The sequence below is a fragment of the Halichoerus grypus genome, chromosome X (assembly GCF_964656455.1).
Source record: "Halichoerus grypus chromosome X, mHalGry1.hap1.1, whole genome shotgun sequence".
NCBI classification, from domain to species: Eukaryota; Metazoa; Chordata; class Mammalia; order Carnivora; family Phocidae; genus Halichoerus; species Halichoerus grypus.
This window is the reverse complement of record NC_135727.1, coordinates 79,004,705-79,023,579: the sequence shown is the minus strand read 5'-3', so window position 1 is coordinate 79,023,579 and position 18,875 is coordinate 79,004,705.

The following is an 18,875-nucleotide window of genomic DNA, read 5'->3' as shown; positions in this document are numbered from 1 at the left end:
TCGCTAGCGTTCTTCCTGGAAGAAACAACACGGTAGAGAAACCGTGCTTTAGCTACCATCCACCTCTCTGAGGGAGGAAGCACTTTCCAGGCTACCGTGGGTGAGAGCCTGAGGAATGGGTTCCTTACGTGAAACCGAGGGAGAAGGAGTCCGGGCCAGAAGGCTCCTCTCGACTCAGCTCTTGTTACCTGAAGCTAACACTTCGGCTCCATGTGTGCATAGGAATGCTAAGGGCTCCGCACTGATTTGGCAGAAAGAAGCCGGTCAAGAACCCCAGCTTCAGCTCATTCGCCTCTCCACAGGGTGGCAGCATTTTCAAGTCTGCTCGAGTGCAAACCTGGGGAAGGAGTCCCAGCAGAATTCGGAGGGAGAAATAAGCATGGGCAGAAGACACCTATCGACTCAACTCTTGTTTCGGGAAACTAGATCGGCTCTCCCGTGTGTGCGTGGAGTCCTCAGTGCCATCCACGTAACGCAAAGGAACAAAACTGTAGAGAACCCGTGCCTCAGCAAAGATCGCCCTTCCTGAGCGGGAACTTCATGTATTGTGTGTTTTTGTGAAAGCATGAGAAATGGAACCTACACGTAACTCGGAGTGAGAAGCAGGCCTGGAAGGAAGGCTGCTGTCGACTCACCTCTTGTTTGAGGAGATTAGCACTGCTGCACCCTGTGTGCCTGGATGCCTAGTTACCAGGCTACTAACACCAAGAATCAATCCTATAGAGTGACTGCGCTTCAGTTAACATTGCCGTTCCTGAAGCAGGAGGAATTTGACACTGCTCGTGTACGAGACACCGGGGAAAGGGTCCCATACGTGAAATGGAGTGAGAAACAGGCCGGTGCGGAAGGCAGCTCTCAAGTCACCTCTGGTTTATGAGGCTAGTACCCTTGCCCCGGGGGTGCCTGCAGGCCTAAAGCCAACCACCTAACTCAAAGGAACAACTCTGTAGGGAATTTCTGCTTCGGCTAAAAGAGCCATGCCTCAGGGTGGACGCATTTTGCTGTGTGCATGCGTGAGCGCACTGCAGGTGAGCCCAAAACCATTTTCCTTGTGAGACCCAGGCCCCGGAAGAAGCCAGAACACGACTCCCCACTTGCTCCATGAAGCTAGAACTGCGGTCCCAATTTTGCTTGGAAGTCTAATAGATAGCTTTCTAACTCGGAGAAACAACACTGTAGAGAAACCGTGCTTTAGCTACTGTCGACCTCTCTGTGGGCGAAGCAGTTTAGGGTGTACTGTGGCTGAGAGCCTGGGGACGGTTTCCATTTCGTAATATCGGGGGAGAGAAAGGCCGGTACATAATGCAGCTCTGAACTCACTACATGGTTATGGGGAAAGTTCCGTTCCCCCGTGGGAGTGTGCAGGCTTAAACACAGCCACCTTACTCGACGGAAAAACTCGGTTGAGAGCCTGTGCTGCAGGTAAAACAGCTGCTCCTGAGTGTGGAAGCATTTTGTTGTGTGCGTGCGTGAGAGCACTGCAAGGGAGTCCAAAGCTTTTTGCGAGTGAGACTCAGGCCCCAGCGAAAGGCAGAACACCACTCCCCATGTGTTTCATCAAGCTAGCACGGCAGCCCCACTTTTGCATGGAAGTCTAATAGCTAGCGTTGTAACTCGAAGAAACAACAGTGTAGAGAAACGGTGCCTTAGCTACCGTCGACCTCTCTGTGGGCGAAGCAGTTTAGGGTAAACTGTGGCTGAGAGCCTGGGGACGGTTTCAATATTGTAATATCAGGGAGAGACAGGCCGGTACAGAAGGCAGCTCTCAATTCACATCATGGTTATGCGGATAGTACCGTTGCCCAGGGTGTGTGTGCCGGTTTAAACACAGCCACCTAATTCAAAGGAAAAACTCCCTTGAGAGCCTGTGCTGCAGGTAAAACAGCTGCTCCTGTGGGTGGAAGCATTTTGTTGTGTGCGTGCGTGAGAGCACGGCAAGGGAGTCCAAAGCTTTTTGCGAGTGACACTCAGGCCCGAGCGAAAGGCAGAACACGTCTCCCCATGTGATTCATCAAACTAGCACGGCAGCCCCACTTTGGCATGGAAGGCCAATAGCTAGCGTTCTAACTCGCAGAAACAACACTGTAGAGAAACCGTGCTTTAGCTACCGTCGACCTCTCTGTGGGTGAAGTAGTTGAGGGTGTACTGTGGCTGAGAGCCTGGGGACGGTTTCCATTTCGTAATATCGGGGGAGAGACAGGCCGGTACAGAAGGCACCTCTCAACTCACTACATGGTTATGGGGCTAGTTCCGTTGCCCAGGGTGTGTTTGCTGGCTTAAAGACAGCCACCTAACTCAAAGGAAAAACACGGTAGAGAATCCGTGCTTCAGCTAAAACAGCCGCTCCTGAGGGTGGAAGCATTGGGTTGTGTGCGTCCGTGAGAGCACTGCAAGGGAGTCCAAAGCTTTTTGCGAGTGAGACTCAGGCCCCAGCGAAAGGCAGAACACCACTCCCCATGTGTTTCATCAAGCTAGCACGGCAGCCTCACTTTTGCATGGAAGTCCAATAGCTAGCGTTCTAACTCGAAGAAACAACACTGGAGAGAAACGGTGCCTTAGCTACCGTCGACCTCTCTGTGGGCGAAGCAGTTTAGGGTAAACTGTGGCTGAGAGCCTGGGGACGGTTTCAATATCGTAATATCAGGGAGAGACAGGCCGGTACAGAAGGCAGCTCTCAACTCACATCATGGTTATGCGGATAGTACCGTTGCCCAGGGTGTGTGTGCCGGTTTAAACACAGCCACCTAATTCAAAGGAAAAACTCCCTTGAGAGCCTGTGCTGCAGGTAAAACAGCTGCTCCTGTGGGTGGAAGCATTTTGTTGTGTGTGTGCGTGAGAGCACGGCAAGGGAGTCCAAAGCTTTTTGCGAGTGAGACTCAGGCCCCAGCGAAAGGCAGAACACGACTCCCCATGTGTTTCATCAAGCTAGCACGGCAGCCCCACTTTTGCATGGAAGGCTAATAGCTAGCGTTCTAACTCGAAGAAACGACACTGTAGAGAAACCGTGCTTTAGCTACCGTCGACTTCTCTGTGGGCGAAGCAGTTTAGGGTGTACTGTGGGTGAGAGCCTGGGGACGGTTTCAATATCGTAATATCGGGGGAGAGACAGGCCAGTACAGAAGGCAGCTCTCAACTCACATCATGGTTATGGGGCTAGTACCGTTGCCCTGGGTGTGTGTGCAGGCTTAAAGACAGCCACCTAACTCAAAGGAAAAACACGGTAGAGAATCCGTGCTTCAGCTAAAACAGCCGCTCCTGAGGGTGGAAGCATTTGGTTGTGTGCGTGCGTGAGAGGACTGCAAGGGAGTCCAAAGTTTCTGCGAGTGAGACTCAGGCCCCAGCAAAAGGCAGAACACGACTCTCCGTGTGTTTCCTTTAGCTAGCACTGCGGCCCTACTTTTGCATGGAAGTCTAATCGCTAGCGTTCTTCCTGGAAGAAACAACATGGTAGAGAAACCGTGCTTTAGCTACCATCCACCTCTCTGAGGGAGGAAGCACTTTCCAGGCTACCGTGGGTGAGAGCCTGAGGAACGGGTTCCTTACGTGAAACCGAGGGAGAAGGAGTCCGGGCCAGAAGGCTCCTCTCGACTCAGCTCTTGTTACCTGAAGCTAACACTTCGGCTCCATGTGTGCATAGGAATGCTAAGGGCTCCGCACTGATTTGGCAGAAAGAAGCCGGTCAAGAACCCCAGCTTCAGCTCATTCGCCTCTCCACAGGGTGGCAGCATTTTCAAGTCTGCTCGAGTGCAAACCTGGGGAAGGAGTCCCAGCAGAATTCGGAGGGAGAAATAAGCATGGGCAGAAGACACCTATCGACTCAACTCTTGTTTCGGGAAACTAGATCGGCTCTCCCGTGTGTGCGTGGAGTCCTCAGTGCCATCCACGTAACGCAAAGGAACAAAACTGTAGAGAACCCGTGCCTCAGCAAAGATCGCCCTTCCTGAGCGGGAACTTCATGTATTGTGTGTTTTTGTGAAAGCATGAGAAATGGAACCTACACGTAACCCGGAGTGAGAAGCAGGCCTGGAAGGAAGGCTGCTGTCGACTCACCTCTTGTTTGAGGAGATTAGCACTGCTGCACCCTGTGTGCCTGGATGCCTAGTTACCAGGCTACTAACACCAAGAATCAATCCTATAGAGTGACTGCGCTTCAGTTAACATTGCCGTTCCTGAAGCAGGAGGAATTTGACACTGCTCGTGTACGAGACACCGGGGAAAGGGTCCCATACGTGAAATGGAGTGAGAAACAGGCCGGTGCGGAAGGCAGCTCTCAAGTCACCTCTGGTTTATGAGGCTAGTACCCTTGCCCCGGGGGTGCCTGCAGGCCTAAAGCCAACCACCTAACTCAAAGGAACAACTCTGTAGGGAATTTCTGCTTCGGCTAAAAGAGCCATGCCTCAGGGTGGACGCATTTTGCTGTGTGCATGCGTGAGCGCACTGCAGGTGAGCCCAAAACCATTTTCCTTGTGAGACCCAGGCCCCGGAAGAAGCCAGAACACGACTCCCCACTTGCTCCATGAAGCTAGAACTGCGGTCCCAATTTTGCTTGGAAGTCTAATAGATAGCTTTCTAACTCGGAGAAACAACACTGTAGAGAAACCGTGCTTTAGCTACTGTCGACCTCTCTGTGGGCGAAGCAGTTTAGGGTGTACTGTGGCTGAGAGCCTGGGGACGGTTTCCATTTCGTAATATCGGGGGAGAGAAAGGCCGGTACATAATGCAGCTCTGAACTCACTACATGGTTATGGGGAAAGTTCCGTTCCCCCGTGGGAGTGTGCAGGCTTAAACACAGCCACCTTACTCGACGGAAAAACTCGGTTGAGAGCCTGTGCTGCAGGTAAAACAGCTGCTCCTGAGTGTGGAAGCATTTTGTTGTGTGCGTGCATGAGAGCACTGCAAGGGAGTCCAAAGCTTTTTGCGAGTGAGACTCAGGCCCCAGCGAAAGGCAGAACACCACTCCCCATGTGTTTCATCAAGCTAGCACGGCAGCCCCACTTTTGCATGGAAGTCTAATAGCTAGCGTTGTAACTCGAAGAAACAACAGTGTAGAGAAACGGTGCCTTAGCTACCGTCGACCTCTCTGTGGGCGAAGCAGTTTAGGGTAAACTGTGGCTGAGAGCCTGGGGACGGTTTCAATATCGTAATATCAGGGAGAGACAGGCCGGTACAGAAGGAAGCTCTCAATTCACATCATGGTTATGCGGATAGTACCGTTGCCCAGGGTGTGTGTGCCGGTTTAAACACAGCCACCTAATTCAAAGGAAAAACTCCCTTGAGAGCCTGTGCTGCAGGTAAAACAGCTGCTCCTGTGGGTGGAAGCATTTTGTTGCGTGCGTGCGTGAGAGCACGGCAAGGGAGTCCAAACCTTTTTGCGAGTGACACTCAGGCCCGAGCGAAAGGCAGAACACGTCTCCCCATGTGATTCATCAAACTAGCACGGCAGCCCCACTTTGGCATGGAAGGCCAATAGCTAGCGTTCTAACTCGCAGAAACAACACTGTAGAGAAACCGTGCTTTAGCTACCGTCGACCTCTCTGTGGGTGAAGTAGTTGAGGGTGTACTGTGGCTGAGAGCCTGGGGACGGTTTCCATTTCGTAATATCGGGGGAGAGACAGGCCGGTACAGAAGGCACCTCTCAACTCACTACATGGTTATGGGGCTAGTTCCGTTGCCCAGGGTGTGTTTGCTGGCTTAAAGACAGCCACCTAACTCAAAGGAAAAACACGGTAGAGAATCCGTGCTTCAGCTAAAACAGCCGCTCCTGAGGGTGGAAGCATTGGGTTGTGTGCGTCCGTGAGAGCACTGCAAGGGAGTCCAAAGCTTTTTGCGAGTGAGACTCAGGCCCCAGCGAAAGGCAGAACACCACTCCCCATGTGTTTCATCAAGCTAGCACGGCAGCCTCACTTTTGCATGGAAGTCCAATAGCTAGCGTTCTAACTCGAAGAAACAACACTGGAGAGAAACGGTGCCTTAGCTACCGTCGACCTCTCTGTGGGCGAAGCAGTTTAGGGTAAACTGTGGCTGAGAGCCTGGGGACGGTTTCAATATCGTAATATCAGGGAGAGACAGGCCGGTACAGAAGGCAGCTCTCAACTCACATCATGGTTATGCGGATAGTACCGTTGCCCAGGGTGTGTGTGCCGGTTTAAACACAGCCACCTAATTCAAAGGAAAAACTCCCTTGAGAGCCTGTGCTGCAGGTAAAACAGCTGCTCCTGTGGGTGGAAGCATTTTGTTGTGTGTGTGCGTGAGAGCACGGCAAGGGAGTCCAAAGCTTTTTGCGAGTGAGACTCAGGCCCCAGCGAAAGGCAGAACACGACTCCCCATGTGTTTCATCAAGCTAGCACGGCAGCCCCACTTTTGCATGGAAGGCTAATAGCTAGCGTTCTAACTCGAAGAAACGACACTGTAGAGAAACCGTGCTTTAGCTACCGTCGACTTCTCTGTGGGCGAAGCAGTTTAGGGTGTACTGTGGGTGAGAGCCTGGGGACGGTTTCAATATCGTAATATCGGGGGAGAGACAGGCCAGTACAGAAGGCAGCTCTCAACTCACATCATGGTTATGGGGCTAGTACCGTTGCCCTGGGTGTGTGTGCAGGCTTAAAGACAGCCACCTAACTCAAAGGAAAAACACGGTAGAGAATCCGTGCTTCAGCTAAAACAGCCGCTCCTGAGGGTGGAAGCATTTGGTTGTGTGCGTGCGTGAGAGGACTGCAAGGGAGTCCAAAGTTTCTGCGAGTGAGACTCAGGCCCCAGCAAAAGGCAGAACACGACTCTCCGTGTGTTTCCTTTAGCTAGCACTGCGGCCCTACTTTTGCATGGAAGTCTAATCGCTAGCGTTCTTCCTGGAAGAAACAACACGGTAGAGAAACCGTGCTTTAGCTACCATCCACCTCTCTGAGGGAGGAAGCACTTTCCAGGCTACCGTGGGTGAGAGCCTGAGGAACGGGTTCCTTACGTGAAACCGAGGGAGAAGGAGTCCGGGCCAGAAGGCTCCTCTCGACTCAGCTCTTGTTACCTGAAGCTAACACTTCGGCTCCATGTGTGCATAGGAATGCTAAGGGCTCCGCACTGATTTGGCAGAAAGAAGCCGGTCAAGAACCCCAGCTTCAGCTCATTCGCCTCTCCACAGGGTGGCAGCATTTTCAAGTCTGCTCGAGTGCAAACCTGGGGAAGGAGTCCCAGCAGAATTCGGAGGGAGAAATAAGCATGGGCAGAAGACACCTATCGACTCAACTCTTGTTTCGGGAAACTAGATCGGCTCTCCCGTGTGTGCGTGGAGTCCTCAGTGCCATCCACGTAACGCAAAGGAACAAAACTGTAGAGAACCCGTGCCTCAGCAAAGATCGCCCTTCCTGAGCGGGAACTTCATGTATTGTGTGTTTTTGTGAAAGCATGAGAAATGGAACCTACACGTAACCCGGAGTGAGAAGCAGGCCTGGAAGGAAGGCTGCTGTCGACTCACCTCTTGTTTGAGGAGATTAGCACTGCTGCACCCTGTGTGCCTGGATGCCTAGTTACCAGGCTACTAACACCAAGAATCAATCCTATAGAGTGACTGCGCTTCAGTTAACATTGCCGTTCCTGAAGCAGGAGGAATTTGACACTGCTCGTGTACGAGACACCGGGGAAAGGGTCCCATACGTGAAATGGAGTGAGAAACAGGCCGGTGCGGAAGGCAGCTCTCAAGTCACCTCTGGTTTATGAGGCTAGTACCCTTGCCCCGGGGGTGCCTGCAGGCCTAAAGCCAACCACCTAACTCAAAGGAACAACTCTGTAGGGAATTTCTGCTTCGGCTAAAAGAGCCATGCCTCAGGGTGGACGCATTTTGCTGTGTGCATGCGTGAGCGCACTGCAGGTGAGCCCAAAACCATTTTCCTTGTGAGACCCAGGCCCCGGAAGAAGCCAGAACACGACTCCCCACTTGCTCCATGAAGCTAGAACTGCGGTCCCAATTTTGCTTGGAAGTCTAATAGATAGCTTTCTAACTCGGAGAAACAACACTGTAGAGAAACCGTGCTTTAGCTACTGTCGACCTCTCTGTGGGCGAAGCAGTTTAGGGTGTACTGTGGCTGAGAGCCTGGGGACGGTTTCCATTTCGTAATATCGGGGGAGAGAAAGGCCGGTACATAATGCAGCTCTGAACTCACTACATGGTTATGGGGAAAGTTCCGTTCCCCCGTGGGAGTGTGCAGGCTTAAACACAGCCACCTTACTCGACGGAAAAACTCGGTTGAGAGCCTGTGCTGCAGGTAAAACAGCTGCTCCTGAGTGTGGAAGCATTTTGTTGTGTGCGTGCATGAGAGCACTGCAAGGGAGTCCAAAGCTTTTTGCGAGTGAGACTCAGGCCCCAGCGAAAGGCAGAACACCACTCCCCATGTGTTTCATCAAGCTAGCACGGCAGCCCCACTTTTGCATGGAAGTCTAATAGCTAGCGTTGTAACTCGAAGAAACAACAGTGTAGAGAAACGGTGCCTTAGCTACCGTCGACCTCTCTGTGGGCGAAGCAGTTTAGGGTAAACTGTGGCTGAGAGCCTGGGGACGGTTTCAATATCGTAATATCAGGGAGAGACAGGCCGGTACAGAAGGAAGCTCTCAATTCACATCATGGTTATGCGGATAGTACCGTTGCCCAGGGTGTGTGTGCCGGTTTAAACACAGCCACCTAATTCAAAGGAAAAACTCCCTTGAGAGCCTGTGCTGCAGGTAAAACAGCTGCTCCTGTGGGTGGAAGCATTTTGTTGCGTGCGTGCGTGAGAGCACGGCAAGGGAGTCCAAACCTTTTTGCGAGTGACACTCAGGCCCGAGCGAAAGGCAGAACACGTCTCCCCATGTGATTCATCAAACTAGCACGGCAGCCCCACTTTGGCATGGAAGGCCAATAGCTAGCGTTCTAACTCGCAGAAACAACACTGTAGAGAAACCGTGCTTTAGCTACCGTCGACCTCTCTGTGGGTGAAGTAGTTGAGGGTGTACTGTGGCTGAGAGCCTGGGGACGGTTTCCATTTCGTAATATCGGGGGAGAGACAGGCCGGTACAGAAGGCACCTCTCAACTCACTACATGGTTATGGGGCTAGTTCCGTTGCCCAGGGTGTGTTTGCTGGCTTAAAGACAGCCACCTAACTCAAAGGAAAAACACGGTAGAGAATCCGTGCTTCAGCTAAAACAGCCGCTCCTGAGGGTGGAAGCATTGGGTTGTGTGCGTCCGTGAGAGCACTGCAAGGGAGTCCAAAGCTTTTTGCGAGTGAGACTCAGGCCCCAGCGAAAGGCAGAACACCACTCCCCATGTGTTTCATCAAGCTAGCACGGCAGCCTCACTTTTGCATGGAAGTCCAATAGCTAGCGTTCTAACTCGAAGAAACAACACTGGAGAGAAACGGTGCCTTAGCTACCGTCGACCTCTCTGTGGGCGAAGCACTTTAGGGTAAACTGTGGCTGAGAGCCTGGGGACGGTTTCAATATCGTAATATCAGGGAGAGACAGGCCGGTACAGAAGGCAGCTCTCAACTCACATCATGGTTATGCGGATAGTACCGTTGCCCAGGGTGTGTGTGCCGGTTTAAACACAGCCACCTAATTCAAAGGAAAAACTCCCTTGAGAGCCTGTGCTGCAGGTAAAACAGCTGCTCCTGTGGGTGGAAGCATTTTGTTGTGTGTGTGCGTGAGAGCACGGCAAGGGAGTCCAAAGCTTTTTGCGAGTGAGACTCAGGCCCCAGCGAAAGGCAGAACACGACTCCCCATGTGTTTCATCAAGCTAGCACGGCAGCCCCACTTTTGCATGGAAGGCTAATAGCTAGCGTTCTAACTCGAAGAAACGACACTGTAGAGAAACCGTGCTTTAGCTCCCGTCGACCTCTCTGTGGGCGAAGCAGTTTAGGGTGTACTGTGGGTGAGAGCCTGGGGACGGTTTCAATATCGTAATATCGGGGGAGAGACAGGCCAGTACAGAAGGCAGCTCTCAACTCACATCATGGTTATGGGGCTAGTACCGTTGCCCTGGGTTTGTGTGCAGGCTTAAAGACAGCCACCTAACTCAAAGGAAAAACACGGTAGAGAATCCGTGCTTCAGCTAAAACAGCCGCTCCTGAGTGTGGAAGCATTAGGTTGTGTGCGTGCGTGAGAGGACTGCAAGGGAGTCCAAAGTTTCTGCGAGTGAGACTCAGGCCCCAGCAAAAGGCAGAACACGACTCCCCGTGTGTTTCCTTTAGCTAGCACTGCGGCCCTACTTTTGCATGGAAGTCTAATCGCTAGCGTTCTTCCTGGAAGAAACAACACGGTAGAGAAACCGTGCTTTAGCTACCATCCACCTCTCTGAGGGAGGAAGCACTTTCCAGGCTACCGTGGGTGAGAGCCTGAGGAACGGGTTCCTTACGTGAAACCGAGGGAGAAGGAGTCCGGGCCAGAAGGCTCCTCTCGACTCAGCTCTTGTTACCTGAAGCTAACACTTCGGCTCCATGTGTGCATAGGAATGCTAAGGGCTCCGCACTGATTTGGCAGAAAGAAGCCGGTCAAGAACCCCAGCTTCAGCTCATTCGCCTCTCCACAGGGTGGCAGCATTTTCAAGTCTGCTCGAGTGCAAACCTGGGGAAGGAGTCCCAGCAGAATTCGGAGGGAGAAATAAGCATGGGCAGAAGACACCTATCGACTCAACTCTTGTTTCGGGAAACTAGATCGGCTCTCCCGTGTGTGCGTGGAGTCCTCAGTGCCATCCACGTAACGCAAAGGAACAAAACTGTAGAGAACCCGTGCCTCAGCAAAGATCGCCCTTCCTGAGCGGGAACTTCATGTATTGTGTGTTTTTGTGAAAGCATGAGAAATGGAACCTACACGTAACTCGGAGTGAGAAGCAGGCCTGGAAGGAAGGCTGCTGTCGACTCACCTCTTGTTTGAGGAGATTAGCACTGCTGCACCCTGTGTGCCTGGATGCCTAGTTACCAGGCTACTAACACCAAGAATCAATCCTATAGAGGGACTGCGCTTCAGTTAACATTGCCGTTCCTGAAGCAGGAGGAATTTGACACTGCTCGTGTACGAGACACCGGGGAAAGGGTCCCATACGTGAAATGGAGTGAGAAACAGGCCGGTGCGGAAGGCAGCTCTCAAGTCACCTCTGGTTTATGAGGCTAGTACCCTTGCCCCGGGGGTGCCTGCAGGCCTAAAGCCAACCACCTAACTCAAAGGAACAACTCTGTAGGGAATTTCTGCTTCGGCTAAAAGAGCCATGCCTCAGGGTGGACGCATTTTGCTGTGTGCATGCGTGAGCGCACTGCAGGTGAGCCCAAAACCATTTTCCTTGTGAGACCCAGGCCCCGGAAGAAGCCAGAACACGACTCCCCACTTGCTCCATGAAGCTAGAACTGCGGTCCCAATTTTGCTTGGAAGTCTAATAGATAGCTTTCTAACTCGGAGAAACAACACTGTAGAGAAACCGTGCTTTAGCTACTGTCGACCTCTCTGTGGGCGAAGCAGTTTAGGGTGTACTGTGGCTGAGAGCCTGGGGACGGTTTCCATTTCGTAATATCGGGGGAGAGAAAGGCCGGTACATAATGCAGCTCTGAACTCACTACATGGTTATGGGGAAAGTTCCGTTCCCCCGTGGGAGTGTGCAGGCTTAAACACAGCCACCTTACTCGACGGAAAAACTCGGTTGAGAGCCTGTGCTGCAGGTAAAACAGCTGCTCCTGAGTGTGGAAGCATTTTGTTGTGTGCGTGCGTGAGAGCACTGCAAGGGAGTCCAAAGCTTTTTGCGAGTGAGACTCAGGCCCCAGCGAAAGGCAGAACACCACTCCCCATGTGTTTCATCAAGCTAGCACGGCAGCCCCACTTTTGCATGGAAGTCTAATAGCTAGCGTTGTAACTCGAAGAAACAACAGTGTAGAGAAACGGTGCCTTAGCTACCGTCGACCTCTCTGTGGGCGAAGCAGTTTAGGGTAAACTGTGGCTGAGAGCCTGGGGACGGTTTCAATATCGTAATATCAGGGAGAGACAGGCCGGTACAGAAGGCAGCTCTCAATTCACATCATGGTTATGCGGATAGTACCGTTGCCCAGGGTGTGTGTGCCGGTTTAAACACAGCCACCTAATTCAAAGGAAAAATTCCCTTGAGAGCCTGTGCTGCAGGTAAAAGAGCTGCTCCTGTGGGTGGAAGCATTTTGTTGTGTGTGTGCGTGAGAGCACGGCAAGGGAGTCCAAAGCTTTTTGCGAGTGAGACTCAGGCCCCAGCGAAAGGCAGAACACGACTCCCCATGTGTTTCATCAAGCTAGCACGGCAGCCCCACTTTTGCATGGAAGGCTAATAGCTAGTGTTCTAACTCGAAGAAACGACACTGCAGAGAAACCGTGCTTTAGCTACCGTCGACCTCTCTGTGGGGGAAGCAGTTTAAGGTGTACAGTGGGTGAGAGCCTGGGGACGGTTTCCATTTCGTAATATCGGGGGAGAGACAGGCCGGTACAGAAGGCAGCTCTCAACTCACTACATGGTTATGGGGCTAGTTCCGTTGCCCATGTTGTGTGTGCAGGCTTAAACACAGCCACCTAACTCGAAGGAAAAACTCGGTAGAGAGCCTGTGCTGCAGGTAAAACAGCTGCTCCTGAGTGTGGAGGCATTTTGTTGTGTGCGTGCGTGAGAGCACTGCAAGGGAGTCCAAAGTTTTTTGCGAGTGAGACTCAGGCCCCAGCGAAAGGCAGAACACGACTCCCCATGTGTTTCATCACGCTAGCACGGCAGCCGCACTTTTGCATGGAAGTCTAATAGCTAGCGTTCTAACTGGAAGAAAACACTGTAGAGAGACCGTGCTTTAGCTACCGTCGACCTCTAGACGGAGGAAGCATTCCACGGAGTACCGTGGCTGAGAGCCTGGGGAACGGGGTCCATACGTGAAAACAAGGGAGAAATAGGTCCTGGCAGAAGGCACCTCTGGACTCAGCTCTTGCTACCTGAAGCTAACACTACTGCTCCATGTGTGCTTGGAATGCTATGTGCTCGACACTGACTGGGAATAAACAAGCCTGTAAAGAATCCCAGCTGCAGCTCATTCGCCTACCAGGCTACTAACACCAAGAATCAATGCTGTAGCGTTACTGCGCTTTAGCTAACATTGCCGTTCCTGAAGCCGCAGGAGTTGTATAGTGCTCGTGTATGAGAGACCGGGGAAAGGGTCCCATACGTGAAATGGAGTGAGAAACAGGCCGGTGCGGAAGGCAGCTCTCAACTTACCTCTTGTTTATGAGGCTAGGACCCTTGCCCCGGGTGTGCCTGCAGGCCATAAGCCAACCACCTAACTCAAAGGAACAACTCTGTAGGGAATTCCTGCTTCGCCTAAAATAGCCATGCCTCAGGGTGGATGCATTGTGTGGTGTGCATGCGTGAGTGCACAGCAAGTGTGTCCAAAACCATTTTCCCTGTGAGACCCAGGCCCCGGAAGAAGCCAGAACACGACTCCCCACTTGCTCCATGAAACTAGTACTGCGGCCCCACTTTTGAATTGAAGTCTAATGGCTAGCTTTCTAACTCGAAGAAACAACACTGTAGAGAAACCGTGCTTTAGCTACCGTCGACCTCTCTGTGGGCGAAGAAGTTTAGGGTGTACTGTGGCTGAGAGCCTGGGGACGGTTTCCATATCGTAATATCGGGGGAGAGACAGGCCGGTACAGAAGGCAGCTCTCAACTCACATCATGGTTATGGGGCTAGTACCGTTGCCCAGGCTGTGTGTGCCAGCTTAAACACAGCCACCTAACTCGAAGGAAAAACTCGGTTGAGAGCCTGTGCTGCAGGTAAAACAGCTGCTCCTGAGGGTGACAGCATTTTGTTGTGTGCGTGCGTGAGAGCACTGCAAGGGAGTCCAAAGCTTTTTGCGAGTGAGACTCAGGCCCCAGCGAAAGGCAGAACACGACTCCCCATGTGTTTCAACACGCTAGCACGGCAGCCCCACTTTTGCATGGAAGTCTAATAGCTAGCGTTCTAACTCGAAGAAACAACACTGTAGAGAAACGGTGCCTTAGCTACCGTCGACCTCTCTGTGGGCGAAGCACTTTAGGGTAAACTGTGGCTGAGAGCCTGGGGACGGTTTCAATATCGTAATATCAGAGAGAGACAGGCCGGTACAGAAGGCAGCTCTCAACTCACATCATGGTTATGCGGATAGTACCATTGCCCAGGGTGTGTGTGCCGGCTTAAACACAGCCACCTAATTCAAAGGAAAAACTCCCTTGAGAGCCTGTGCTGCAGGTAAAACAGCTGCTCCTGTGGGTGGAAGCATTTTGTTGTGTGCGTGCGTGAGAGCACGGCAAGGGAGTCCAAAGCTTTTTGCGAGTGACACTCAGGCCCGAGCGAAAGGCAGAACACGTCTCCCCATGTGATTCATCAAACTAGCACGGCAGCCCCACTTTGGCATGGAAGGCCAATAGCTAGCGTTCTAACTCGCAGAAACAACACTGTAGAGAAACCGTGCTTTAGCTACCGTCGACCTCTCTGTGGGTGAAGTAGTTGAGGGTGTACTGTGGCTGAGAGCCTGGGGACGGTTTCCATTTCGTAATATCGGGGGAGAGACAGGCCGGTACAGAAGGCACCTCTCAACTCACTACATGGTTATGGGGCTAGTTCCGTTGCCCAGGGTGTGTTTGCTGGCTTAAAGACAGCCACCTAACTCAAAGGAAAAACACGGTAGAGAATCCGTGCTTCAGCTAAAACAGCCGCTCCTGAGGGTGGAAGCATTGGGTTGTGTGCGTCCGTGAGAGCACTGCAAGGGAGTCCAAAGCTTTTTGCGAGTGAGACTCAGGCCCCAGCGAAAGGCAGAACACCACTCCCCATGTGTTTCATCAAGCTAGCACGGCAGCCTCACTTTTGCATGGAAGTCCAATAGCTAGCGTTCTAACTCGAAGAAACAACACTGGAGAGAAACGGTGCCTTAGCTACCGTCGACCTCTCTGTGGGCGAAGCACTTTAGGGTAAACTGTGGCTGAGAGCCTGGGGACGGTTTCAATATCGTAATATCAGGGAGAGACAGGCCGGTACAGAAGGCAGCTCTCAACTCACATCATGGTTATGCGGATAGTACCGTTGCCCAGGGTGTGTGTGCCGGTTTAAACACAGCCACCTAATTCAAAGGAAAAACTCCCTTGAGAGCCTGTGCTGCAGGTAAAACAGCTGCTCCTGTGGGTGGAAGCATTTTGTTGTGTGTGTGCGTGAGAGCACGGCAAGGGAGTCCAAAGCTTTTTGCGAGTGAGACTCAGGCCCCAGCGAAAGGCAGAACACGACTCCCCATGTGTTTCATCAAGCTAGCACGGCAGCCCCACTTTTGCATGGAAGGCTAATAGCTAGCGTTCTAACTCGAAGAAACGACACTGTAGAGAAACCGTGCTTTAGCTACCGTCGACCTCTCTGTGGGCGAAGCAGTTTAGGGTGTACTGTGGGTGAGAGCCTGGGGACGGTTTCAATATCGTAATATCGGGGGAGAGACAGGCCAGTACAGAAGGCAGCTCTCAACTCACATCATGGTTATGGGGCTAGTACCGTTGCCCTGGGTGTGTGTGCAGGCTTAAAGACAGCCACCTAACTCAAAGGAAAAACACGGTAGAGAATCCGTGCTTCAGCTAAAACAGCCGCTCCTGAGGGTGGAAGCATTTGGTTGTGTGCGTGCGTGAGAGGACTGCAAGGGAGTCCAAAGTTTCTGCGAGTGAGACTCAGGCCCCAGCAAAAGGCAGAACACGACTCCCCGTGTGTTTCCTTTAGCTAGCACTGCGGCCCTACTTTTGCATGGAAGTCTAATCGCTAGCGTTCTTCCTGGAAGAAACAACATGGTAGAGAAACCGTGCTTTAGCTACCATCCACCTCTCTGAGGGAGGAAGCACTTTCCAGGCTACCGTGGGTGAGAGCCTGAGGAACGGGTTCCTTACGTGAAACCGAGGGAGAAGGAGTCCGGGCCAGAAGGCTCCTCTCGACTCAGCTCTTGTTACCTGAAGCTAACACTTCGGCTCCATGTGTGCATAGGAATGCTAAGGGCTCCGCACTGATTTGGCAGAAAGAAGCCGGTCAAGAACCCCAGCTTCAGCTCATTCGCCTCTCCACAGGGTGGCAGCATTTTCAAGTCTGCTCGAGTGCAAACCTGGGGAAGGAGTCCCAGCAGAATTCGGAGGGAGAAATAAGCATGGGCAGAAGACACCTATCGACTCAACTCTTGTTTCGGGAAACTAGATCGGCTCTCCCGTGTGTGCGTGGAGTCCTCAGTGCCATCCACGTAACGCAAAGGAACAAAACTGTAGAGAACCCGTGCCTCAGCAAAGATCGCCCTTCCTGAGCGGGAACTTCATGTATTGTGTGTTTTTGTGAAAGCATGAGAAATGGAACCTACACGTAACTCGGAGTGAGAAGCAGGCCTGGAAGGAAGGCTGCTGTCGACTCACCTCTTGTTTGAGGAGATTAGCACTGCTGCACCCTGTGTGCCTGGATGCCTAGTTACCAGGCTACTAACACCAAGAATCAATCCTATAGAGTGACTGCGCTTCAGTTAACATTGCCGTTCCTGAAGCAGGAGGAATTTGACACTGCTCGTGTACGAGACACCGGGGAAAGGGTCCCATACGTGAAATGGAGTGAGAAACAGGCCGGTGCGGAAGGCAGCTCTCAAGTCACCTCTGGTTTATGAGGCTAGTACCCTTGCCCCGGGGGTGCCTGCAGGCCTAAAGCCAACCACCTAACTCAAAGGAACAACTCTGTAGGGAATTTCTGCTTCGGCTAAAAGAGCCATGCCTCAGGGTGGACGCATTTTGCTGTGTGCATGCGTGAGCGCACTGCAGGTGAGCCCAAAACCATTTTCCTTGTGAGACCCAGGCCCCGGAAGAAGCCAGAACACGACTCCCCACTTGCTCCATGAAGCTAGAACTGCGGTCCCAATTTTGCTTGGAAGTCTAATAGATAGCTTTCTAACTCGGAGAAACAACACTGTAGAGAAACCGTGCTTTAGCTACTGTCGACCTCTCTGTGGGCGAAGCAGTTTAGGGTGTACTGTGGCTGAGAGCCTGGGGACGGTTTCCATTTCGTAATATCGGGGGAGAGAAAGGCCGGTACATAATGCAGCTCTGAACTCACTACATGGTTATGGGGAAAGTTCCGTTCCCCCGTGGGAGTGTGCAGGCTTAAACACAGCCACCTTACTCGACGGAAAAACTCGGTTGAGAGCCTGTGCTGCAGGTAAAACAGCTGCTCCTGAGTGTGGAAGCATTTTGTTGTGTGCGTGCGTGAGAGCACTGCAAGGGGGTCCAAAGCTTTTTGCGAGTGAGACTCAGGCCCCAGCGAAAGGCAGAACACCACTCCCCATGTGTTTCGTCAAGCTAGCACGGCAGCCCCACTTTTGCATGGAAGTCTAATAGCTAGCGTTGTAACTCGAAGAAACAACAGTGTAGAGAAACGGTGCCTTAGCTACCGTCGACATCTCTGTGGGCGAAGCAGTTTAGGGTAAACTGTGGCTGAGAGCCTGGGGACGGTTTCAATATCGTAATATCAGGGAGAGACAGGCCGGTACAGAAGGCAGCTCTCAATTCACATCATGGTTATGCGGATAGTACCGTTGCCCAGGGTGTGTGTGCCGGTTTAAACACAGCCACCTAATTCAAAGGAAAAACTCCCTTGAGAGCCTGTGCTGCAGGTAAAACAGCTGCTCCTGTGGGTGGAAGCATTTTGTTGTGTGCGTGCGTGAGAGCATGGCAAGGGAGTCCAAAGCTTTTTGCGAGTGACACTCAGGCCCGAGCGAAAGGCAGAACACGTCTCCCCATGTGATTCATCAAACTAGCACGGCAGCCCCACTTTGGCATGGAAGGCCAATAGCTAGCGTTCTAACTCGCAGAAACAACACTGTAGAGAAACCGTGCTTTAGCTACCGTCGAACTCTCTGTGGGTGAAGTAGTTGAGGGTGTACTGTGGCTGAGAGCCTGGGGACGGTTTCCATTTCGTAATATCGGGGGAGAGACAGGCCGGTACAGAAGGCACCTCTCAACTCACTACATGGTTATGGGGCTAGTTCCGTTGCCCAGGGTGTGTTTGCTGGCTTAAAGACAGCCACCTAACTCAAAGGAAAAACACGGTAGAGAATCCGTGCTTCAGCTAAAACAGCCGCTCCTGAGGGTGGAAGCATTGGGTTGTGTGCGTCCGTGAGAGCACTGCAAGGGAGTCCAAAGCTTTTTGCGAGTGAGACTCAGGCCCCAGCGAAAGGCAGAACACCACTCCCCATGTGTTTCATCAAGCTAGCACGGCAGCCTCACTTTTGCATGGAAGTCCAATAGCTAGCGTTCTAACTCGAAGAAACAACACTGGAGAGAAACGGTGCCTTAGCTACCGTCGACCTCTCTGTGGGCGAAGCACTTTAGGGTAAACTGTGGCTGAGAGCCTGGGGACGGTTTCAATATCGTAATATCAGGGAGAGACAGGCCGGTACAGAAGGCAGCTCTCAACTCACATCATGGTTATGCGGATAGTACCGTTGCCCAGGGTGTGTGTGCCGGTTTAAACACAGCCACCTAATTCAAAGGAAAAACTCCCTTGAGAGCCTGTGCTGCAGGTAAAACAGCTGCTCCTGTGGGGGGAAGCATTTTGTTGTGTGTGTGCGTGAGAGCACGGCAAGGGAGTCCAAAGCTTTTTGCGAGTGAGACTCAGGCCCCAGCGAAAGGCAGAACACGACTCCCCATGTGTTTCATCAAGCTAGCACGGCAGCCCCACTTTTGCATGGAAGGCTAATAGCTAGCGTTCTAACTCGAAGAAACGACACTGTAGAGAAACCGTGCTTTAGCTACCGTCGACCTCTCTGTGGGCGAAGCAGTTTAGGGTGTACTGTGGGTGAGAGCCTGGGGACGGTTTCAATATCGTAATATCGGGGGAGAGAC